Source organism: Nicotiana tabacum, chromosome 20 (assembly GCF_000715075.1).
Source record: "Nicotiana tabacum cultivar K326 chromosome 20, ASM71507v2, whole genome shotgun sequence".
Lineage (NCBI taxonomy): Eukaryota > Viridiplantae > Streptophyta > Magnoliopsida > Solanales > Solanaceae > Nicotiana > Nicotiana tabacum.
In genome coordinates this window covers 5,875,404-5,881,403 of record NC_134099.1, presented here as the reverse complement: position 1 = coordinate 5,881,403, position 6,000 = coordinate 5,875,404, and positions in this window count along the sequence as shown.

The window sequence follows — 6,000 nt, the reverse complement described above, 5'->3', positions numbered from 1 at the left end:
TCTGGTACGCAGACTGTAATATAGAGTCATTCTTTTCCTCGATTCGGGATTAAAATTGGTGACTTGGGACACCCTAAATCTCCCAAGTGGCGACTCTGAAATAAATAAACCAATCCCGTTTCGATTGTCCTTTAATTGGAAAAAACTCCCCTGCCCCCGCGGGTGCGGAAAAAGGAGGTGTGACAACATGTATTTCGGATTAATCGGCCCATTATATCTCAGACTTCACATACCCGCCCTTTCTAGAAGAGCTCCGAGGGGCACCAGCTCCAGCGCTCGACCTTGTACATCCAGCTTCTTAGCCAAATACATCGAGTCAAGAGAAAAGGGATGCTATTCAGCTATTAACCCGATTAGTAGCCGTGTAGGCTCGGCGTTAGGATATATGTATTGGTCATGCAGATAGGTCCGTCAATGCGAGGGTTCGTGACTTCATTAATTTAGACCCTCCGATATTTACTGGGGCAGATCCAAATGAGGACCCTCAGGTATTTATTGATAGAGTGCAGAGGACGTTAAGGGTAATGAAGGCTACTGCAACTGAGTCAGTTGAGCTAGCTTCCTATAGACTCCGAGATGTTATAGTTAATTGGTACGAGTCTTGGGAATTGTCCAAAGGTGAGGATTCCCTTACAGCAATATGGCAAGAGTTTATAGAAGCTTTTTTTCGTTATTATCTGCCCCCAGAGATTAGACGGGCTAGAGTTGATATGTTCTTGACCCTTCGGTAGGGTAACATGAGTGTTCGGGAGTACAGTCTTCAGTTTGATTCGTTGGCTAGGTATACACCTACTATTGTATCTAAAATGGAGGATTGGGTTCACCGGTTCATGGTAGGATTAGAGCCGCACTTGCTTAACGATTGTATTTCGGTCTCACTTCATTTAGACATGGATATTTCTTGTATTCAGGCGTATGCTCAGGGTGTAGAGGAGCGTAAGCAGAAATAGAAGGCCGATCATGAGCATGATAAGGCCAAGAATAAGAGAGCAAGGTCTACTGGTGAGTTTCGAGGTGGTCAGAGGCAACAATACTCGAGGTATCCAGCCCAGCCATCGGCTAGTGCACCCCCTCAGTTTGGCGGTAAGAGATTTGATCATTCCATATATTCAAGGTCTGGTCAGAGTTCCAGGGTCTCAAATTCTCAAGGGCGAGTCAAGTCAGATGAGGCCGCCATTGCCACAATGTGCTCAATGTGGTAAACAGCATACCGGGCAGTGTCGTATGGGATTAGGTGTTTGTTATATTTGTGGTTATCCGAGCCAAGTTATGAGGGATTGTCCGATGAGAGTTGATGCAAGCATAGCTCAGCCAGCGGGATTTGTATCTGGTTCGTCATCATCAGTACTCCCCCCTGGGCAAGGTCCACAAGTACCAATGAGTCGTGGTAGAGACAGAGGCGGAACATCTATCTTAAGCAGTCCTCAAAACCGCATTTATGCATTGGCAGGATGATAGGATTAGAAGTCATCGCCTGATCTTGTTACATATATATTATCAGTCTCCTCATATGATGTATATGCACTGATTGACCTAGGTTCCACCTTATCATACATTACTCCGTTAGTTGCTAGTATGTTTGGAATAAAACCTAAATCGGTTAAACCTTTTGAGGTATTTACACCTGTTGGGGACTCAATGATAGCTAAGCCGAGTATATAGGGGTTGCATAATAGTAGTTCATAGTCGATCTACCATAGCAGACCTAATCGAGTTGGATATGGTAGAATTTGATGTTATAATGGGTATGGATTGGTTGGCTTCTTGTCATGCCAACATTGATTATAGATCAAAGATAGTCCGATTTCAATTTCCAAGGGAACCTGTTTTGGATTGGAGAGGTAATATGGCGTCGCCGAGAGGTAGATTTATTTCCTATCTCAAGGCAAGGAATATGATCAGAAAGGGATGTATTTATCACTTAGTTTGGGTTTAGGATGTGGAAGTAGAGTCACCAACCGTTCAGTCCATCCCTGTGGTTAATGAGTTTCCCGATGTTTTTCCCGATGAGCTTCCAGGTCTCCCGTCAGAGCAAGAAATTGAGTTTGCTATTGACCTACTACCAGATACTCATCCAATATCTATTCCTCCTCTATAGAATGGCCCCCGTAGAGCTGAAAGAGTTGAAGGAACAACTAAAGGACTTGCTTGAAAAAGGCTTTATCAGACCTAGTACATCATCGTGGGGAGCACCGGTGTTATTTGTGAGGAAGAAAGATGGTTCCTTACGGATGTGTATTGATTATAGACAGTTGAATAAAGTGACAATCAAGAATAAGTACCCGCTCCCGAGGATTGATGATTTATTTGATCAGTTGCAAGGTGCCAAGTGTTTTTCAAAGATAGACTTGAGGTCCGGGTACCATCAGGTAAAGGTTAAGGATGAAGATATTCCAAAGACAACATTCAGGACCAGAAACGGGCACTTTGAGTTTTGTGTTATGTCATTCGGTTTGACCAATTCCCAATTGTATTCATGGATTTGATGAACCGTGTGTTCAGACCCTTTTAGATCTGTTCGTAATTGTATTTATCGATGATATATTGGTGTATTCTCGTTTAGAGGCTGAACATGCAGATCATTTGCGTACTGTGCTCAGAACTCTACAAAAGGGAAGTTGTATGCAAAATTTTCTAAATGTGAATTCTGGTTAAATTCTGTAGCTTTCCTTGGGTATATTATTTCGGGTGAAGGCATCCGGGTGGATACACAAAAGATTGAGGCAGCGAAGACTTGGCCTAGACCCACAACACCGATGGAGGTTCGTAGCTTTCTCGGTTTGGCAGGTTATTACAGAAGATTTTTATATGGATTTTCTTCCCTTTCAGCACCTTTGATAAAGTTGACTCATAAGGGAGCAAAGTTTCAATGGACTGATGCTTGCGAACAGAGTTTCCATGCATTAAAAGACATATTAACTTCAGCACCGGTTCTAACGCTCCCAAAAGGGACCAATGGTTATGTGATCTATTGTGACGCTTCAAGCGTTGGATTGGGTTGTGTGCTGATGCAGCATGGTTAGGTTGTAGCTTATGCTTCTAGACAACTAAGAAAGCATGAGAAGAACTACCCGACCCACGATCTAGAGTTAGCGCGGTGATTCATGCACTAAAAATGTAGAGGCACTACTTGTATAGCATTCATGTTGATATTTATATGGATCATAAAAGCCTCCAGTATATCTTCAAGCAAAAGGAATTAAATTTACACCAAATGAGATGGTTGGAGTTGCTTAAAGACTATGACGTTGATATTTATACCATCCGGGGAAGGCGAACATAGTAGCCGACGTCCTCAGTCGTAGATATATGGGTAGCATGTTGTATTTACAGCCAGAAAAAAGGGGAATAGCCCATGAGGTTTATCAGCTAGCTAGTCTTGGAATTTGGTTACTGGACTCAGGTGATATTGGTATTACTATTCAGGATACGGCAACATCCTCTTTAGTAACTGAAGTAAAGGAACGCCAGTACGAGGATCCTGTGTTAGTTCATTATAGGGATACCACCCTTTAGAAGGAGAAGACACCGTTTGAAATTACAGAAGATGGGGTCCTCAGATATCGAGGACGATTATGTGTCCCTAATGTTGCAGGGCTACGTCGGTAGGTTATGAGAGAAACTCACTATTCTCGTTATTCTGTCCATCCAGGAGCGACAAAGATGTATCATGATATCAGGGAAGTATATTGGTGGGACGGAATGAAAAAGGATATAGCGAAGTTTGTTGCTCAGTGTCCTAACTGTCAGCAGGTTAAGATTGAGCATTGGAAACCCGGTGGGTTATTGCAAGCTATGGAGATTCCGACTTGGAAATGGGAAGTAATCAATATAGATTTCATCATAGACTTACCTCATACCCTGTGTAAGTTTGATTCGATATGGGTGATTGTTGATAGGCTAAAGTCGGCCCATTTTCTGCCTGTTAGGACTACATATTCCTCAGAGGATTATGCAAGGCTTTATATTAAGGAGATAGTACGACTGCATGGTGTCCCTGTATCTATTATCTCGGATAGAGGAGCTCAATTTACAGCTAACTTCTAGAGGTCCTTCCAAAAAGGATTGGGGACTCAAGTAAGTCTTAGTACAACATTTCATCCCTAAACAGACGGCCAGGCTGAGCATACTATTCAGACACTAGAGGATATTTTACGATCTTGTGTGATAGACTTCAATGGTAGCTGGGATGATCATTTGTCGCTTATTGAGTTCGCATATAATAACAGTTACCATTGCAGTATTCAGATGGCTCCATACGAAGCTCTTTATGAATGGAAGTGTAGGTCGCCTATAGGGTGGTTTGATATTGGGGAATCTGGTTTACATGGTCCAGACCTGGTACAACAAGCCATAGAAAAAGTAAAGTTGATCCGGGATCGACTATTGACAACTCAGAGTCGTTAGAAGTCATATATTGATGTGCGGCGATAAGATTTAGAGTTCGGGGTTGATGACTGGGTATTCTTAAAAGTGTCACCTATGAAGGGTGTGATGAGTTTTGGCAAGAAAATCAAACTTAGCCCACGGTATATTGGGCCTTATAGGATCAATCGCAGAGTGGGCCAAGTAGCTTATGAGTTAGAATTGCCCTCAGAATTGGAGTTTGTCCATCCAATTTTTCACGTATCTATGTTACGGAACTGCATTGGCGATCCTACCCTAGTGGTGCCCACGGATAATGTACATATTACAGAGGACTTGTCATACGAGGAAATTCTGATTGCCATCCTAAACCAACAAATCCGCAAGCTACAGAATAAGGAGGTAGCCTCCGTAAAAGTACTTTAGAGGAACAACAATGTGGAAGAAATGCCTTGGAAGGCCGAGGAAGACATGAAGTCTAGATATCCCTACTTATTTCCTCCTCCAGAGAAGGGTCCGACCGAGACGTCATAACTATAAGGTACGTGTATAAATTTTTGGGTTAGTTATTGTCATTGGTCATATGAGGCCATTGTCGTTATTGATGATTGTGGTCCTATGTGGCATTAAATTATTGAGTTTCTACATGAAGAGTTGATAGTAGAGTTGTTACAAAGAGTGACTCTGCCCACAGTTATATAGATCCCGGAGAGTTAAACATTCAAGGACGAATGTTTTTAAGGGGTAAGGACGTTACATCTCGCATTTTTGTACGCTAAAAGTTTCGTCTTTAGTTAATTGATGTAGACTCGAGGGTGAGATTATCTTGAGGTTAACACATTTATGCTATTTATAACAAGCGATAAGTAAGTGTCATGAAGGATAAATGGTACCCGAATTAAAGAAAACGAGTTTCGTTGAAGGTTGCCGACTTGGGATAAAATACGGGTCGAGCGATAATACCCGATAATTATGGACTAGTACCATACAAGGTACCATATGACCGTGATAATATGATATATAAAGTATATTAAAAATAAGTAGAATTTTAAGTAATTTGAGATAATTCTTAATTGTGCTAGTAATTGATTAATTATCGGGCAACGGAATAATACCCAATTAACTAATAAGTGGATAAAAATTAATAAAATCTACCCTCCAAAAACGTGGCAGTTGGCCACAATGACTTCTTAGTCATTTAATATGTGGCAACGAAGGACCAAAGTAAAAATACACCTCATACTTATATTAGTATATCATCCAAAATAGTAGTCATATTACTATAATTAGAAGATTAAGAGACAACTTTCAAAACAAAGTCCATAACGCTGCCATTCTCAAAACAGAACATTGTCATTTTCAATTTCAAATGAAGATTTGATTTTAAATACTCCATTAAACCAAGAGAAATCTTGCAAGGTTCCAAAGAGAATTTTAGGAATCGTAGCAACGTAAAATTTTGCGGGTCTAAAGGAGTACGGTGCAATCTTTTCCAAGAACATTATATGGATTTTTTCCAACTCAAAGTATGTTAAGACCATCCCTTCTTTATTTTGGTCTGGTCGAAATTATGTAGAAGAAACGAGCAAGCACACAGTTTCAATAAATTACTCTATTCATAGAAATACTAAGGGT